The 20,025-nt window shown below is 43.5% G+C and overlaps 1 protein-coding gene, 1 long non-coding RNA gene and 3 other non-coding genes across 5 annotated transcripts in view; 2 read left to right on the top strand and 3 right to left on the bottom strand.

Annotated features, from left to right (window-relative positions):
* Positions 1–20,025, top strand: part of LOC144698295 (uncharacterized) — a 666,343-nt gene that overhangs the window by 180,199 nt on the left and 466,119 nt on the right. The gene's annotated exons all lie outside the window — the stretch shown is intronic.
* LOC144698540 (uncharacterized) overlaps positions 1–20,025 on the bottom strand; it is a 47,025-nt gene that overhangs the window by 6,839 nt on the left and 20,161 nt on the right. The gene's annotated exons all lie outside the window — the stretch shown is intronic.
* On the bottom strand, positions 7,278–7,351 carry trnan-guu (transfer RNA asparagine (anticodon GUU)). Its single transcript has one exon. It is a non-coding gene; the product is annotated as a tRNA-Asn (tRNA).
* Positions 12,524–12,605, bottom strand: trnas-aga (transfer RNA serine (anticodon AGA)). The gene has a single exon. It is a non-coding gene; the product is annotated as a tRNA-Ser (tRNA).
* Positions 17,560–17,631, top strand: trnae-uuc (transfer RNA glutamic acid (anticodon UUC)). Its single transcript has one exon. It is a non-coding gene; the product is annotated as a tRNA-Glu (tRNA).

The following is a 20,025-nucleotide window of genomic DNA, read 5'->3' as shown; positions in this document are numbered from 1 at the left end:
TAATTTCCTGATTTATTACAGTGCCCAACATTACCACTGCAGTTTGGTCACCAATAAACAACTCGCACCAATGTTTGTTGCCTCTTGCCCGTTTCTTAGCTCCACCAAAATTGATTCGACATCTTGATCTTTCAATCTAAGACCCTCTCTCACGAAAGTACCGATCTTGTCGTTATTAACTGTGCGACCCCGCCTCCTTTCCCTTTTTGCCCATCCTTCCTAAATTACGAATACCCTTGAATATTCAGATCAATCACACTGCTCTTTGAAAGCAGCACACAGGGCCGAATGGCCTCTTTATTTGCTGTACCTTTCTGTCATTTTGTGATTCCTAACACCCCGGTTGCATCTCTCTAAGTTATTCTGGCATTTCATAACTCAATCTAGCGAGATGTACATCTTGCCCTTCTATCTGACACTTTGAATTCCAGACACTAAACAGATTAGGAACTGAATTTGAAACCAGACTAGTACAACTGCAGAAATGATCTGAACCATTCACTTGAGTTTCAAACACGCAGTGTTCGCACATGAGCATGTACCTTCTTGTATATCTACTGAACAAAATAAGCTCATTCCGATTCTTCACATTGAAAATCAGTTCAAAATAATTTCAAAGTTTAACAACATACACAAGAATGTGGATAATTGATACTGTGCACATTCCTATAATCAGTGTCTGGGACAATCAGGTCCTGTGAACCCTTCTCGTGTCTTACATTCCCATTCCCTGCTTTCCAGGGAAAGATTGGGTTCATAAACTGGACGGGTGGGTAGTCCCTGGCTAGGTCAGCCCTCTTCCAGAGAGTATATAAGAGTTATTGCTGGGACAGCAGATTTTCGTCCCTACTGCCATTAGTGATGATCACAAGATTTTTTATTGAAAACAAATTTCACCATTTGCCATGGTGAGATTTGATCCCCAGAATCCCAAACCAGTGAAAGTACCACTGTGCCACAGCCTCCTACCAAGGTAAACGTGTTTGGAATTTGATGTGTGTCAGTTACTTTCAGTGATGAATTTCTGCCGTGTGTTCCCTTGTCAGTTTCACAGGAGCCGCAGTGATGAGGTTGGTGGGTTTTGGAAATTGAAAGTTCTACATGAGCAGCTTGAACAGCGAGTTGAACAAGTGCCAGCTCAAATCGAATTGTACGGTTTGTGTGCGGTGTTTCATTTTAACAGGAAGGACGAGGAGAGACAGATTCAAAATAAATTGCTTTGAGGAAAAAGACGAGGGTTATGGAATGAGTTAAACTGCTCTTCCAGAGAGCCGACACGGACAAGAATGTTCCCCTTCTCTGCTGTAGCCACCCATGATTTCATACTAACAACATCACCCTGTGCATTGAGTCAGTCGTGGTGACTGAGTGGTGAAGGCGATAGAGTCCAAATCCATTGGGGTTTCCCGCTTCTCATTATTCCTGGTTTTAACTCTGTGTTTACAGAGTTAATTATCGGTTACATTGAATCAAGTCCATCCAAACACTCGGGCGTTTTCCTATTTCCGTTCATTCACAAAAATATTCACGAAACTTCTAGTCCGAAATGGAACAAAAACGGAGCCAGGTTGGTGTCAGGTTTGCTTTCTGGGTGTTTGTCTCTCCTTAGAAACAATCCCTTGTCCTCTGTCACTCTCGGTGTCGATGTCTGTGTGTGTTCCTCTGTGTGTGTCAATGTGGTTCAGTTCATCATTTTTACCATCCAAACATTGTTTACGATAGTTTTGTGGCTTCATATTAAGATGGTCCAGAGAAAACAAAAGTGCTGTTTTAAAAGATGCAAGAGGACATTTATTTTTGTTTCTTTTTGGGTGGAGACTGTTCAGCTACTAAATGCCCGGATGTTCCAAAGCGGATAATGATTGAAGTTTTCACTTGATCTTATGAAGTAGTTGAGAATGCCCGAGGGGCTGAATGGCCTATTTCTGATCATATTTTTCCCACACTCTAATTCAGAGCCGATGCCAGTCGAGGCAATGGTTGTTTCTGCTCTAAATGTGGTACTGAGTCACCGAGTGGGCTAAGATGCTGGCCGAGGCTTTCCTGCTTTGGGCTCCAGTCCCGCGGCTGCTAAACTTTCCGGCGGTTTGTTGTTTGAGACGCTCCCAAAAAAACCTCCGTGCGGCCAGGGGACGGCTGACCTGTGCAGTGTTGCATTTTGGTTGGGAGAATGGGGAGAGGTGGTTGGGGCAATGGCACGGACTAAAAATCTTTTTTCTCTGTTACTCCCTGTCTCCATTCTATTATTTTATACAAACAATAGCGAACTTTCACTAGGTATTGTGGCGAATTGGTTAAACCGACGGACTGGGAATCGGCTGGAGTTTTCTCACGCAGCTTCTTATTATTCCTGATTTTAACTGACGGTCTGTGGAATTAATTATCGGTTAAATTGAATAAAAAACAGCCAGATAGCCCGTGTTTCTTATTTCTGTTCATCTGCAAACATTCACTAAATTCGCAGTGTGAAATGGAAGAGTAACTGACCATTCCTGATCAACCAATCACAACTGCTCTTTGACAGCAGCACGCCAGGCCAAGTGGCCTCTTTCTTTGCTGTAACTTTATATAACTTTATTTTTCCCAACACCACGGATGCACTTTCCCAGTCATTCTGCCATTTTATAACCCATTCTATCGAAATGTACTTTATTACCTTGTGTCCTGTCCTTCTGAAGTCAAGACCCGGAGTGAATTCAGTGAGAAGATTTCTTGTCATTTCCAGCAGGAGATTTGGAACCAGACCAGTTGAATGACAGTTTAAATGGTGCCGACCCTTCACTGCAGCGCATTGTGTTTTTGAGTGGAGATGATTTCTGTTTGTTACGAAGTGCAGGATGATCTGATTAACTGACGGAGCAGGTTTGAGGTTCCAAATGATCTATTCCTACTCTGAAACAAAACCAAAACATGCTGGAAAAACTCCACAGGTCTGACAGCATCTGTTGGGAGAAAGACGGAGTTAACGTTTCGAGTCTGTATGACTCTTCATCAGAACTAAAGGGAAGTAGGACTTCATATTTCTACTTCCCTTTAGCTCCGAAGAAGTCATACGGACTCTAAGCGTTAATTCTGCCTTTCTCTTCCCAGATGCTGTCAGACCTGCTGAGTTTTTCCAGCATTTTTTGCTTTTGTTTAAGATTTCCAGCATCTGCAGTATTTTGCCTATTCCTAATCTATAGCTTTTGTTCTATTTCAGTGCCGAAACTTGTGAAGGAAACGTTTCATAAATTTCGCCCAGCGTGGCTGAGCGAGCTAAGCCATTGGCTTAAAGTATGTACGAAGTCGTGAGTTCGCGTCCCACCGCTGCTCAACATTTAACAGCCCCATTAGCACAAGGAGATGCCACCTCATATTGACAGGGAGAACTAGGAGAGTTGCTGTGGGGAAAAGGTGGGGTGTGGAATTACAGTAGTTGAGTTGCTCTTCCAGAGAGACAACATGCTGAATGACCGTCTGATGTAGCCGTCTGTGATTTTATACAAACAGCAGTGACGTCATTATCGGCCCTGTGTTCAAGGCTGAGTGGATAAGGGGATGGAGTTGGAATCCTGTGGGGTCTCCTCACAGAGGTACAAATCCTACCGTCTCCAGTTCTCATCATTCCTGATTTTAATCAGGTGCCCATGGAATTAATTATTGGATAAACGGAATCAATACCACGCAAACACTCCCGTGGTTTCTTCTTTCTCTTAGTCTGTGTGAGTGTTAATGTGGTTCAGTTCCCCAAAGGAATGGACACATTTTTAACAGAACAAACTTTATTCACATTAGTTGTGCAACTTCAGATCAAAAAAATATCGGGGTGAAAGTTGGAAGAGGAGCTTGTCTCCTTCTCTATATGCCCATTACAACAACAGCTTACCTTTAGATAGCGCCTTTAACGTAATTAAACCTCCAAAGATGGTTGACAGGATCTTTATGTAACAGAGTCTGACACTGACACACATATTGAGATGTTGGGCCAGGTGAACAAAAGCTTGGTCAAAGAGATAGGTTTTATGGAGCGTCTTAAAGGAGGAAAGAGTGGTCGAGGTGGAGAGAGGGAATTCCAGAGTTTGGGGCCTCGGTAACTGAAACCTCGGTCACCAATGGTGGAGCGATTTTGATTGGGAACGTACAACAGGCCAGGATTAGAGGGGCACAGATATCTCAGAGACGTGTGGGTTTCGAGGAGATCTCAGAGATAGGGAGGGGCGAGAACAACGGGAGATTTGAACACAAGGATAAGAAAGTTTGAAGTAAATGCATTCTTCGACCGGGAACCAATGTAGGTCAACGAGTAGAGGGTGATGGGGAATGGGACTTGCTGTGAGTGAAGACACGGACAGCAGTTTTGGATGACCTCAATTTACGGAGGGGAGAATGTCCACTTACATTCCAGAACTGACATTCTGCTGGATCAGCACTGCCCTGTTTCCAAGACCAATATTGATCCTTTATAAGGTGCCGTTCCCAGAACTATACACAGTCCTCCAGGTGAGATCTAACCAGGGCTTTGTTTAGCTGTAGCAAACCTTTCCCTCTTTTCTATAAACAGCCTCTGTAACAGGCTGTACAATAAGGGGAATTACATTGTATATATCGACTGAGATGCTTGGTCAGAATAAACTTCATTTAAATATTCAATAGTAAATCAATTGCATAAATAAACATTCCTCTTCATTTCGAAGACAACATATGAATCCCCAGTCCAACTCTCCGTGGGAAACTTTGTTAATTTTCACACACTGAGCATAGACACTGCAGAAGCTCCTGCACCTCTTTCAATATTGTTTTTCTTAACTCAGAGTTTTCAAAAAGGAATTCATAATTATTTGAAATGGAAAAAAAACCTGCAGGATTATGAAGGAAGAGAATGATATTGGAACTAAGTGGTTAGCTCTTTGAAGAAAGCACAAACCCGATGGGTCGAATGGCCTCCTAATGGGCGGTGTCAGTTTACAATTAGATCAATTTCTCTGCAGCATTCCAAAATGTCCCATCCCAATCTTATTCCAGTAGAACAGGATCTTGCAGTGCAGCAGGTCTACACAGTTTGAAATTCTATACAAGTCCCTTTGGCATTTTCTCGCAAATTGTTTCTGTGGTGCATCGCCAGTGATGCCAACGTCCCATAAATGAATAAAAATACCAATAGTGGTTATCACATTCACTTCACATACGCAAGGTCACTGGTTCAAAAGCTGGCAGAGACATTATCAAAACTGAATTATCTAATTGCGAGAAGTTGCACAATTCCCATTTGTTGCTAAACAATAACTGAATATATTATCTCACAGCCATGTGTCATTGGCACTTCTCCAGGCTTTGAATGATTTTCTCCAAAAGGCACGGTTATGAGAAAGAGACAAAAATGAGACGAATTACAGTGAGATAGTTCGCACATGTGTGAAGTGTTGAATGACCTGCTGATGTGCTGTGACATTTTATGATTCTAATTTCAGATCAATTTCTCTGCCGCATGGCTATGTTTTTCAGCCAAACTGGACTTCCACAAACCAGGGTTCGGGCGTGCAGTAAGACTGCAGGGTTTGATATACTAAGTCACTCTCTGTGGTTCTGTCCATTGTTTCTGTAGTGTAGTGGTTATCAAGTACATGCAAAAAGTCCCCTGTCTGGAAATGGGTAGAAACATTATCGAGATTTACACATCAAAGTGTGAGGGAAAGTTCCATAATTCATGTTTGTTGCTGAATATTAACTGAATATAGTTCCTTGCCACCACATTAAATTTGCCCTTCGCCAACTTCAAAAAGCATTCTCAAATTCAGGAGGGATGAAACTGACTAGGCACAAAAAAAATACCAGTTTCTTTAGTCAACAACAGGAATTAATGAGTTTACAAATGCAAATTCACAGTTACTTACTGACTGAAAGATGACTACTTGTGTTAAACAAAGACTAGCATTACCCTAAAGGCAGGCGCAACTGATACTGTGATTGAACACAAGGGAATGGGAGAGATGGTACAAAATCACTTTTCATCGCTCCTTATCATGGATCTTCATTCTTTCATGAGCATCGCTGGCCAGCATTTGTTGCCCATCCCGAATTGCCCTTCAGCTCTGTAACTTGTTAAACCATTTCGGAGGGCCGTTAAGAATCAACCACATCACTGTGGGTCTGGAGTCACATGCAACTCAGACCAGGTAAGGACGACCGATTGAATTCCCGAAAGGACTGGTGAATCACATGGGTTTGTACAGCAATCAGTGCTAGTTTCATGGTCATCATGACTGAGAAAATACTGAGGACATGTCCGATCAGAATAAACATCTTTTGTAAATTCAATATGAAATTAATTGCACAAATAACTAATGTTTATATCAAAAACTTCAGAAGGAACCAAAGTCCAACTCTTCATTTCATTGGGGAAGGGAAATGTTCATTAAGGCAAACTGCATGGATTCTGCAGAAACTCCTTCTTCAAAAGGGAACTTGGACATGGTTGAAAGGGAGAAATTTCTGATTCATGGAAAGGGAGAAGGAAACTGGGACTAATAGGCAAGATCTTTTTAAAAGGCTGGTTATAAATAGAATGGGTGGAAGGTCCTCTTACTGCGCTGTGCCATTTGATGATGACATTGTTGATCAGTCTGTCTCCAGCATTCCTAATGAGAACAGCCGAATTCCATTTCTTCAAAACAAAGACCCAAAGTGCTGCTGCATGACGTCACCGATTAACATTCCAGACAGCTCCATTGGGATCCAGGCAGGGAAATGTTCCTGTAGCGTTGTGGTTACCCCGCTCATTTCACATGTGCAAGTTACTCCATTCGATGCTCGGGAAAACATTATCACCCAGCTGTGTGGAAAAGCTGTATCGCTCCCATTCCTGTTTGTTGTTGAATGTGAGCTGAATGCTGGATCTTGCAGCCACATTAGATTCGCTCTTCACCATTTCTGAAGATAACATTCAGCAAAATAAGAAGACGTTTCCACTGGCAGCGGGTGATTGGAGAGTGCGGGGCTGGAATATTGCTACTTGTTCCTGTCTCACTCACCGTGGAGCTGAGGAAGAGCGATTAATTGATGGGCTTATTTCAATCCAATAGCCTCACAGATCTCTATTAATTTGGATGGGGGTTCACGATTGTTCATATTCTTTGTTATATCTGAAATGAATATCCATAAACAGAGCTTGGTGTGGGAACTCAGTGGGTGAGAGCCGTGTTTTCAACGTGGGGGGTGGGATGGATTTTCTTGTAGTTTCAGGGCCCCGAAACAAATCAGAGCGTTAATGAGTAATGATGGGGAGAAAAAAGTGCCAGCTTCGTCCCTGGGTGGTCTCGAACCACCAACCTTTCGGTTAACAGCCGAACGCGCTGACCAATTGCGCCACAGAGACTTGATAGAAGAGCTTGCACTCTGTAAGATATCCTAAACCAATGGCTCAGTGAGAGAAAGCTTCAGATTGCCGTGACTGCAATGACAATTATTCCCTATCAGTTTTACTCTTCCCAAATAAAGGTTGGGACATTCATTGTGGGCACATGGAAAAAGTCTGATCCCACCCATTGCAGACACATCCATGTCACCGGGAACCAGCTCTCCTACAACCGGTGCCGTCTCCCTTCGAGTCTTTCCGTGTTTTGTCTGTTACCAAGTATTCTGATAGTCCCGAAGCCGGTAATTCTAAAGGGGTTTCTCTGTTACACAGCGAGTGGTTAGGATCTGGAATGCACTACGTGAGAGTATGGGTGGGAGGCAGATTCAAACGCGGATTTCAAAAGAGAATTGGACATAATGCAGGTCTCCAGGGACAAACGCGGGGGAGTGAGACCAGGTGAGTTAGTTTCCAGAAGAGAAAGAGATCTCCCTTTTCAGACGGAGTTAAGGAGATTTATTTCCTCTCATAGGGTCATTCGCCTGTGGAATTATTTTCATCAGAGGTTTGGTCATTGAATTTACACAAGCCAGAATTAGACAGATTTTTGATAGACAAGGGGGTCAAACGTTATGGGGAGCAGGCAGGAAGGCGGAGTTGAGACCACAACCAGATTTGTCGTGACCTCAATGAATGGTGAAGCAGGGTCAAGGGGCTGAATGTCCCATTCCTTCCCCTGAGTCTTTTGTTCCTCCGACCCAGGCTGAATGGCCTCCATCTGTGTGTAGTCTTAGCACTGATTCTCTGACACTATGAGGCGCTGGAGAGGCAAATGGCCAATTCCTGCTTCTATTTGTTATGTTCTATTTTGGAGCTGTTACCACCCAAGGCAATGGTTAGTTTACCTTTGATAGTGGGAGCGTGGCCGGCTGGGTTAAGGTGTTTTATTTGGCCTCTGTTCTCTTCGTGGGTTCGAATCGAAATTTCATTTGATTTGTTCTTTCAGTCACTTCACCTGAGCATCGGCTCGTGGCCGTGATGTACTAAGATCTTCATCTTGGCAGGAAGAACAAGGAGACGCAGTATGAATTGCAGGGTGACTAGGGATATGTGGGGCCGAACTCCCTCTTTCTCTGTTATAACCTTTCTGTGATTTCATATGAACAAGATTGAAATTGATGTGAGGTTTGTAATTGCGGATGAGTGGTTAAGACAATGGGTTTGAAATCTATTGGGCTCTCCCCGTGTAGGTTTGAATCCTCGCTGTCTGCTGCTCCTTATTTTAGATGAATCCAGAATTAAATTAATTGTTGGTGAAATGGAATAAAAACTTTCCAAAGACTCCCGTGTGTTTCTCCGGCTTCTGTTCCACATTTCTTCATTTCCGTTCATCGGCAAGCATTCACCAAATCTGCAGTCTGAAATGGAACAATAATTGGAGAAGCTGGTGACATCCTAACTTTCTGGGTGTTTGTGGATCCTGAGGCCTCTGTCACTCTCGGTGCATGTGTCTGTGTGTGTTCCTCTGTGTGTGTCAATGTGGTTCAGTTCCCTGTGGGGATGAACACTTTTTTACCATCACAAACTTCATTCACATTATTCGTGCAACTTCATGTTAGAATGTTATGGTCCCCCGTCTTTTCCCCGGAGACCTGAATTTTCTGTCCAATTCTCTTTTGAAATCCGCGATTGAATCTGTCTCCCTCACACTCTCAGGCCGTGCATTCCAGATCCTAACCACTCGCTCTGTAACACAGAAGCCCCTTCAGAATGGTACACTTTATGTGATGTTGCCTCTCTTCATTCTTCTGACCAACATGAATCACTTCACACTTCCCTACATTAAATTTCAGGTTCGCTTTAATAGTTTACACGAGGAATTCCTGTGCATTGTGTCAGTTCACACAGCGGGAAGAAAAAAGTTAGCTCCTGATCAGGAGTTGAACCTGGGCTGCGGCGGTGAAAGCACCAAATCCGAAGCACGAAGCTCTCCGACTTCCAGTGAAGCCGAGGCTGTTTTCACACAGAGGCCAGCAACTGTGATATTAACAAAGTGGGATGGAGAGAGACTCAGTTTGAGCGGTGACACTGCTGGAGGGATGGGGAGTTGGGGATCACCCATCAAAGCTTTAAAAAAACAGCAGCGCCCAGAGTGGGTCTCGAACCCACGATGCTGAAATTAAGAGTCTCACGCTTTACCAGGTAAGCTAGCCGGGAATGCAGAGTCATTGTTCCCTATGCAAAAATTCAGGGAGATCAATGTTCCTTCCTCCCTGGAGCCTCAGCTTGTTCTGAATTTCAAAGTGTGGGAGATAATCGGCCTACAAAAGCCCCAAGGTTACAATGCATTCCTCTCAATCATCAATAACATTCACATCTTCCACTTCTTAGCTGCACCTCCTTCCAAACATAGCAAACTCTCTCTTGCATCTTTCATCCTGATATTTTTCTCTTTGACATTTTAATATGAAGCTGCACAATTAATGTGAATCAAGTTTATGAAGTGAATATGTGTCCATCCCCTCGGGGAACTGAACCGCATTGGCACACACAGAGGAACACACACAGACACATACACCGAGAGTGACAGAGGCCGAAGGAGAGACAAACACCCAGAAAGCAAGGATGTCACCAACTTGGCCAATTATTGTTCCATTTCAGACTGCAAATGTAGTGAATGTTTTCAGAATAACAAAAGTAAGAAACACGGGGGTATTTGGGTGGTTTTCTTTTTCATTTGACAGATAATTTATTCTGCAGGCAGTTTGTGTCAATCAGGAATGAGAAGAAAGGGAGTTGGCAGGATTCGAACCATGTGTAAAAATGCCTTCAGCACTCGGCCCGGACAACTGGGTAAAGGCTGCATGTTGTTTGTTTAAAATAATAGAATGAATACAGGGAGTTCCAGTGAAAGGAGGTCTTGCAGTCCGTGTCATTGTCCCACCTTTTTCCAGTCACCCTGGGATTTACACTGTCTCTCCTCATTCTTCCAAATGATCTACAATACTGCACAGATCAGCTGCCCCTTCACCGCACGGAGAATTTTTGGGAAGCGCCTCAAATAACAAACCACCAGAAAGTTTGGCAGCGGTGGGAGTGAAGCCCAAATCACCGGGGAGATCGAAACCTGAACCAGCGGCTGAGCATGCTCGGCCTCACTACCACATTCAGATTAGACACAAACATTGTCTTCACCAACATTCACACTGAATTAGAATATAAAAAAATTATGATCAGGAATTGGCCATTCGGCCCCTCGAGCGTTCTCAGCTACTTAATAAGATCATGTGAAAGCTTCAATCATCACCCAGTAACATCTGGAGGTTTAGTTGCTGAACAGTCTCCACTCAAAGAAAAGAGAGAAATGTTTTAAAACTGCTCTTTTTTTCCCTGTACCACCTTAACATGAAGCCACAGAACTAACATGGCCAATGTTTGGGTGGTAAAAATGGGAAACTGAACCACATTGACACACGCAGAAAATCACAAATATGTGTGTTGTTGAGATTTGAAATTGTGCTTATTTTCACACTGTCTTTCAATGTTCAGAAAGTGGAGCTGTGATCAGCTTATAGCTCAGAAGATGTTCAGCAAGAATGTACATAACAGGCTAATGCTAACAGTACCTGTTTTAACTCGGTGAGCTGCATCTGACGATTGAGAACATTTAATTGCCGCTCAACGAGTCCGGTTCCAAATTCCCTGCCATAAATGAAAAGAAAACTCGCTGAATTTGCTGAATGTCTTGAATTCAAAGCATCATATGGAAGGTAAGAAAATTAATCTTAACCGTGGTATTAGGAAAAATAAAATGACAGAAAGTTACAGCAAAGAAAAAAGGCCATTCGGCCCTGTGTGCTGCTTTCAAAGAACAGTGTGATTGGTTGACCTGAATACTTTTAGGAAGAATGGACAAATCGAAAACGAGGTGGGGTCGCGCTGTTAATAAGGAACGAGATCGGTACATTAGTGACAGAGGATCTCAGATTGAAGGATCAAGATGTGGAATTAGTTTGAGTGGAGCTAAGAAACAACAAGAGGCAGCAAACATTGGTGGGAGTTGTTTATAGGCCACCAAACTGTAGTGGTAATGTTGGGCATGGGATAAATCAGGAAATTAGAGCTGCATGTGACATGGGTAACACGGGAATAATATTCTGCCGTGCACCACCAGCTCTATAGTCAGTGCTTTGTAACCTATCACAGTCCTTCTCTTTTATTTTCACTCCCACACTCCGACTCTGGGTTTATTCCCGAGTTTTGCCCTTGTGACATTTCCAGCTCTGATGTGAAACTTACACTCTCACTCCATCATTTCTAGCAGAGCTTTACAGTGTTATTTTCAACCAGCAAATCAATCACTTTGATTTGAACAGCTCGCCCAGGAGGAATAAGTTTCAACTCCCTAACCAGGAATCGAACGCAGGCTGTACTGATAAAATTACCGCATTCTAACCACTAACCTAGCAGTTTGACACATGCAGGCTGCATGTGGAATTTTCCCTTTCCAGATCCCTTTTACCAGGGACAAGTTTCTTTGACCAAATGGTCTGTGTCATTTGAACACAAGTGACGTCTTCAGCCAATGAGAAAAACCATTGCTGTTTGCTGGAACATGAAATCGATACTTTCTTCCTTTAAGACAGTTCTTAAAGCCTCCCCCTTTGACGGAGCTTTTAGTCATCTGACCGAATATGAGGCTCAGCGTTGTACTTTGTTATACAATGCTCCTGGGGAACGCCTTATGACGTTTCATTAGGTAAAAGGAGCTTTATAAATATAAGTTGTTGTTGTAGTCCATACATAGAAAGAGACAGACTCCTCTTGTCTCTTTCATCCTGATATTTTTCACTGTAACATTGTAATGTGAAGTTGCACAACTAATGTGAATCCAGTTTGTTCTCGTAAAAATGTGTTCACCTCCTCAGGGAACTGAACCACATTGACCCACACAAAGGAAAACAAACAGCGGTGTACACCGAGACTGACAGAGGCCTAAAGAGAGACAAATGCCAGGATGAAATCATGTCACCTAATTGGCTCATTTTTTTTTTTCCATTTCCGGCTGGAGATTTGCAGAAGGCTGACAATCAATGGACATAAGAGATCACGGATATGTTTGGATCACTTTTCCTCGATTCAAACGACAATTAGTTCTGTCTGTGCGTGGTTAAAATCAGAAATAACAGGAAACGTAGTCAGCAGGATTCGAACCTGCGCAGGGTAACCCCAATGGATTTCTAATCCATCGCCTTAACCACTCGGCCACGACTACAGAAGTTGTTCCTATTCTACTATTAGTTGTATGAAATCATAAAAGTTACAGCAGAGATAGCGGTCTTTCTGCCCATCTTGTCATGGCCATTACCTGGCCTTTTCCACGGAACCCTGCAATTTATCCTGTCTCTCCTCGTTCTTCCCACCAAATTGGGAATGAAAAAGTGAGAATGATCTAACCTGGCCAATTACCGCCCCATCAGTCTACTCACCATCATCGGTAAAGTAATGGAAGGGGTCATCAACAGTGCTATCAAGCGGCACTGACTGAGCAACAACCTGCTCACTGATGTCCAGTTTGGGTTCCGCAAGTGCCACTCAGCTCCTGACCTCATTACAGTCTTGGTTCAAACATAGACAAAAGAGCTGAACTCCAAAGATGTGGTGAGAGTAACTGCCTTTGACATCAAGGCAGCATTTGATCGAGTGTGGCATCAAGGAGCCCTTGCAAAACTGGAGTCAATGGGAATCAGAGGAAAACTCCCCGCTTGTTGGAGTCATACCTAGCACAAAGGGAGATGGTTGTGGTTGTTGGAGGTCAGCCATCTTAGCTCCAGGACATCACTGCAGGAGTTCCTCAGGGTAGTGTTCTAGGCCCAACCATCTTCAGCTGCTTCACCAATGACCTTCCTTTCATCATAAGATCAGAAGTGGGCATGTTCGCTGATGATTGCACAATGTTCAGCGCCATACCCGACTCTTCAGATACTGAAGCAGTTCATGTCCAAATGCAGCAAGGCCTGGATAAATCCAGGCTTGGGCTGACAAGTAGCAAGTAACATTCACACCACACAAGTCTCAGGTAATGACCATCTCCAACACGAGAGAATCCAACCATCGCCCCTTGATGTTCAATGGCATTACCATCACAAATCCCGCACTATCAACACCCTTGGGGTTAACATTGACCCGGAACTGAACTGGACTAGCCGTACAAACACTGTGGCTCCAAGAGCAGGTCAGAGGCTAGGAGTCGTGCAACGAGTAAGTCACCTCCTGACTCCCCAAAGCCTGTCCACCATCTGCAAGGCACAAGTTCGGAGTGTGATGGAATGCTCCCTGCTTGCCTGGATGAGTGCAGCTCCCGCAACACTGAAGAAAATGGACACCATCCAGGGCAAAGCAGTCTGCTTGACTGGCACTACATCCATATTCACTCTCTTCACCACCAATGCGCAGTAGCAGCAGTGTGTACCATCTACAAGGTGCACTGCAGGAATTCACCAAGGCTCCATAGACAGCAGCGTCCAAACCCACGACCGTTGCCAGCTGGAAGAACAAGGGCAGCAGTTAGATGGGAACACCACCATCTGGAAGTTCCCCTCCAAGTCACTCACCATCCTGACTAGGAAATATATCGCCGTACTTTCACTGTCACTGGGTCAAAATCCTGGAACTCCCTTCCTAACAGCACTGTGGGTGTACCTACACCACATGGACTGTAGTGGTTCAAGAAGGCAGATCACCTTCCCAAGGGCAATTTGGGATGAGCAATAAATGTTGGCCCAGACAGTGAAGCCCACATCCCGTGAATGAATTTAAAAAATCATTCATGTTAGCCTGCAAATTATATTGCCTTGTTCTTCTGGCCAAAGTAAAGCTCTGCAAACGTCAGTGCCTGGAGCAAGTCTGACGTATTTGCTCAGGTGAGGAACCAGCTGAAGCTTTCAGTATTGGCTTTCTTGACTCCGAGTTTCCAAGTGGGAATTGAACAATGGCTTGAAAGTGAAAAAGAAACAGGGCTAAGGAGAAAGAGAAGGCAATTGTCGTTAATTATAAAGCTCTGTGTGCAAAACTGACAGAGACACCATGGGTGGAAGGTCCTCTTACTGAGCTGTGCCATTTGATGATAACATTGTTGATCAGTCTGTCTCCAGCATTCCTAATGAGAACAGCCGAATTCCATTTCTTCAAAACAAAGACCCAAAGTGCTGCTGCATGACGTCACAGTTTAACATTCCAGACAGCTCCATTGGGATCTTTACAGCACAGGGTTTGTGCAGGGCAGTGGGGATCATGGTCATTTCACATGTGATGGAGCTGCGGTTTGAAACCTGGCAAGAGCATTATCCAAACTTGTTTATTTGAGTGTGAGCGAAAGTTCGATAATGTATATTTGTTGTAAATATGAACACAAGGGTTGGAATCCTGCTGACTAAAGTTTTCACCATTTTTGATTTTAACAAAATTAATTATCAGTTGATTAGAAGGAAACCTATCCAAATACGTCGGTATTTTCTGATTCCCATTCATTTGTCAGCATTCAGGAAATTTGCTTTCGGAAATGGATCAAACACTGAGCCAAGTCGGTGACATCCTTGCTTTCTGGGTGTGTGTCTCTCCTTCGGCCTTTGTCACTCTCGGTGTATATCTCTGTGTTGGTTTCTCTGTGATTGTCAATGTGATTCAGTTCCCTGAGGGGGTGAAAAAGTTGTTAACGTCGCAAATTTGATTCACATGAGTTGTGCGAATTCATGTTAAAATGTTGCGGAGGAAAGCATCAGCGTGAAAGGTAAAACTGGAGACTGAACCTTTCTATATATATCCTACACAACAACAGCTTATATTTATAAAGCGCCTTTAACCTAATGAAAAGTCAAAAGGCGTTCCCCAAGAGCATTATATTACAAAGTGTCACACCGAGACACATATTCAGTCAGATGACTAAAAGCTCGGTCAAAGGGGGAGGCTTTAAGAACTGTCTTAATGGAGGAAAGTATCGATTTCATGTTCCAGCCATCAGCAATGGTTCTTCTCATTGGGGAAGAAGTCAATTGTGTTCAACCCAAACAGACCAATTAGTCGGAGAAAGTTGTCTCTGGTGAAAGAGATCGGGAATGAAAAAGAAAATGTCATGAGTTGCCTCCATAATGCAAATGTCAAGCCTTGTTGGTAGTTTCCCTGATGTCCAGTGACTGGGAATCGGCGCTTCCATTAGACCAACAGCGAATAGGGTGGAGAGTTTTGGAAATTGAAAGTTACACATGAGCAGCTTGTGGGACTATTTCACCTCACTGTCAATTTCATGTTCCAGCTCACAGCAACCGTTGTTTTTATTGGCTGACAAAGTCGTTTATCTTGAACCTGAACAGACAGTTTTGTGGTGAAAGAGATCTGAACTGAAAAGCAATAGGCAAAAGCAGCGTAGCCAAGCCAAATCGAAAATTATTGGTGCAGCTTCCCTGGTGGTCTAGTGGTTAGGATTCGGCTCTCTCAGCGCTGCGGCCCGCATTTGATTCCCGGTCAGGGAATGTCAATTTGTTGGAACGAATGTTGATTTTTCATTGATTGGAAACGTTTAAAAGCTCCACCAGAATCAGAGAAGTGAGAGTTTAAGTTTTGCCTCAGAGCTGGAAAACATCACACTTAGTTCAAGTGGAGAGAGGGAATGAAGGAAGAAGAGAGGAGAAGGGCTGGGTGCAAAACACTGACTGTAGAAATGTTGGTGTGAGGCAAAATATGGGTGGGAGAAGTACGAATTTTGCTGCCTACTGTTTGCACTGACACAAATTTTACTCCTGATGGATCAAACAATCACTACTAATCTTTGAAAGCAGCACGCCCGGCCGAATGACCTCTTTCTGCGCTGTAACTTTCTATAATTTTATGTTTCCCAACGGCACGGGTCATTCTGCCATTTTGTAACCCACTCGAGCGAGATGCGCTTTCTTACCTTGTATTCGGCTCTTTTGAAACCTAAACACGGAACAAATTCAGGGACTTTTCTTGTCATTTCCAGTGCGAGATTTGTCACAAGACTAATTGAGCGACACATTAATGGTGCCAATCCTTCCCTGGAGCTCACCGCGTCCAAAGAGCACTGTTACCATCAGCCTGTTACGTACCTTCTTGCAGTACATCTGCTGAACAATATAAGCTTATCACAGCTCAGCTTTCTTCACATGGAAACCCAGTGTGTAAATCTGTTTCAAAGCTGAACAACTGGGAGGAGTGTGACTGTGGATAATAGGCGCTGTGCACATTCCTGTAATCAGTATCTGGGAGAATCAGGAAGATGAGATCCAGGTGTCTCTTTACCCACGAGTTTTACCCATTCCCACGAATTCACTGTGTCTGCATGAAGCACCTAATTGACCTGGGGACTGGACGGGTAGAGGGAGCTGGAGGCGAGACAGGGACAGAAGCAGAATGAGATGTGACATGAAAGTGTTTTGAATTAGATGTGTGTCAGTTGCTTTCAGTGATGGATGACAGTCTTGTAAGTTTCACAGGAGCCGCAGTGATTAGTTGGTGTTTCTTTTTATTTCAAGCAGCAAGATTTTAAAAGTAAAAAGATATAAGTCTGAACCTTTCCATATATATCCTACAACAGCTTATATTTATAAAGCACCTTTAACCTAATGAAACGTCATAAGACGTTCCCCAGGAGCATTATATATCAAAGTGTGACACCGAGACACATATTCGGTCAGATGTCTAAAAGCTCGGTCAAAGGGGGAGGCTTTAAGAACTGTCTTAAAGGAGGAAAGTATCGATTTCATGTTCCAGCCATCAGCAATGGTTCATCTCTTTGGTGAAGAAGTCACTTGTGTTCAACCCAAACAGATCAATTGTTCGGAGAAAGTTGTCTCTGGTGAAAGAGATCGGGAATGAAAAAGAAAATGTCATAAATTGCCTCCATAATGCAATTGTCAATCCTTGTTGGTAGTTTCCCTGATGTCCAGTGACTGGGAATCGGCGCTGCCATTGGACCAACAGCGAATAGGGTGGAGGGTTTTGGAAATTGAAAGTTATACATGAGCAGCTTGTGGGGCTATTTCACCTCACTGTCAATTTCATATTCCAGCTCACAGCAACTGTTGTTTTCATTGGCTGAAGAAGTCGTTTATCTTGAACCTAAACAGGCAGTTTTGTGGTGAAAGAGATCTAAACTGAAAAACAACAGGCAAAAGCAGCGCAGATAAGCCAAATCAAAAACTTTTGGTGTAGATTCACTGGTGGTCTAGTGGTTAGGATTCGACGCTTTCACCGTCGCGGCCCGGGTTCGATTCCCGGTCAGGGAATGTCGAGTTACTGAATTTGTTGGAACAAGTGTTGATTTTTGATTGATTGGAAACGTTTAAAAGCTCCACCAGAATCAGAGAAGTGAGAGTTTCAGTTTTGCCTCAGAGCTGGATAACATCACACTTGGTTCAAGTGAAGTGAGGGAATGAAGGAAGAGGAAAAGTTGCAAAGCACTGAATGTAGAAATGTTGGTGTGAGGCAAAGTTTGGGTGGGAGAAGTACGAATTTTGCCGCCTACGGTTTACACCGGCACAAATATCACTCCTGATGGATCAAACAATCACTACTGCTCTTTGAAAGCAGCACGCCCGGCCGAATGGCCTCTTTCTGTGCTGTAACTTTCTATAATTTTATAGCAACAGCACGGGTCATTCTGCCATTTTATAACCCACTCGAGCGAGATGTACTTTCTTACCTTGTATTCGGCTCTTTTGAAACCAAAACACGGAACAAATTCAACGGGTTTTCTTGTCATTTCCAGCACGAGATTTGTCACGAGACTAATTGAGCGACACATTAATGGTGCCAATCCTTCACTGGAGCTCACCGCGTCCAAAGAGCACTGTTATCATCAGCCTGTTATGTAACTTCTTGCAGTACATCTGCTGAACAATATAAGCTTATCACAGCTTTGCTTTCTTCACATTGAAACCCAGTGTGAAAATCAATTAAAAAGCTGAACAATTTGGAGGGGAGTGACTGTAGATAATCGGCACTGTGCACAAGAGGTGTCAGCTGTGGCTCAGTCCATAGCACCATCGCCTTTAAATCAGAGGGTTGTGGGTTCATGTCCCACTCCCGGAAACCAAAAACTGTGACTGTACTTGAAAGAGTTGCAATCTGTGACTATTGATAACTCGAAAGAGTTTCCTGTAATCAGTATCTGGGAGAATCAGGAAGATGAGATCCAGGTGTCTCTTTCCCCACGAGTTTTACCCATTCCCACGAATTCACTGTGTCTGCATGAAGCAGCTAATTGACCTGGGAACTGGACGGGCAGAGGGAGCTGGGGGCGAGACAGAAGCAGAAAGAGATGCGACATGAAAGTACTTTGAATTTGACGTGTGTCAGTTGCTTTCAGTGATGAATGTCTGCCATGTAAGTTCACAGGAGCCGCAGTGATCAGTTGATGTTTTATTTAAGCAGCAAGATTTCAAATTAAAAAGATAAAAGCAAATTACTGTGAATGATGGAAATCTGAAGCAAAAACAGGATATGCTGGAAAAACTCAGCAGCTGAAGTGAGGGTCAATGTTTCCAGACAGTACGACTTTTATTCAGATTTTCAAAGTATTACAGCAACAGCGAGGAGTTCGAACCCATGACCCAGAGATTAACATTCTCATGCTCTGCCGACTAAGCTAGCTAGGAACATGAAACATTGTTTTGTATCCCAATATACATGGTTAAACCTGTTGCTTTCTACCTGATACCTCAGCTTGACCGGAATTTTAAAGTGTGGAACGTAATTGGCCTACAAATGCCCCAAAGTTGCAATGCATTCCCCTCAATCATCAATCACATCATTCACATCTTCTGCTTCTTAGCTGCACCTCCTTCCAAATACTGTGATCCATTTTCCTCAGGATTTTCTCCTGCATTTAATATTTAGCTACTTCGGATCCTCATTTTGAAATCAGAATCGCTTCAATATCCAACACAATTTGAATTGCAAACCTGACGGGAAAACAATGGAAAACAAGTCACTCAGTAACACAAATCCCATGGTGCTCATTTTCAGATTCACAACAGTCAGCTTTTCAATAAAATGAAGGAATTTTACAGTGAAAAGTTTAGAAAGTTGGTGTGACTTTTATTTGTGACTCACTCACTCGAGAATTCTGTAAATGCTGCTCGGAGGTTTAGTGACCGGGATATAATCTACCTGCGTTTTCCAGAGCCTGTGCTCGGTGTATTGGGAGGTTTGGCCCGGGTTGGAGTATATCGCATCCCAGGGATGGTCAGTAACCCGCTGATTGAAGCTGCAGTCGCCGCTTTCTGCTGGCAGCGGGTGATTGGAGTGTGCGGGGCCGGAATATTGCTGCTTTTCTGCTTTTCCCTGTCTCACTCACTGTGGAGTTGAGGAAGAGAGAATAATTGAGTGGTTCGTTCGATTCCAATAATTTCATGAATTTCTGATGGGTTAGACGAAGGTACATAGTGGGTCCAAATCTTTTCTCATTGTATTTGACAGAGAACGTAATTTTAAAAAGAAGCTGTTTTTGTGGGAGCTCACTGGACAACAGAAGACCTGCCACCGTTTGGGGATATCTTGCAGCCCAAGTACCCAATGACAACCTGGAACTGTATGACAATGAATGGTGATGAGGGGAAAAAACAGTAAAAATCTTCACCCCCTGGGTGGTCTTGAATGACCAACCTTTCAGTTAACAG

This window comes from Cetorhinus maximus, chromosome 23, assembly GCF_964194155.1.
Source record: "Cetorhinus maximus chromosome 23, sCetMax3.hap1.1, whole genome shotgun sequence".
In the NCBI taxonomy this organism is placed as follows: Eukaryota; Metazoa; Chordata; class Chondrichthyes; order Lamniformes; family Cetorhinidae; genus Cetorhinus; species Cetorhinus maximus.
Note: the sequence above shows the minus strand (reverse complement) of the source record. Positions and strands in the feature narration are given on the sequence as shown.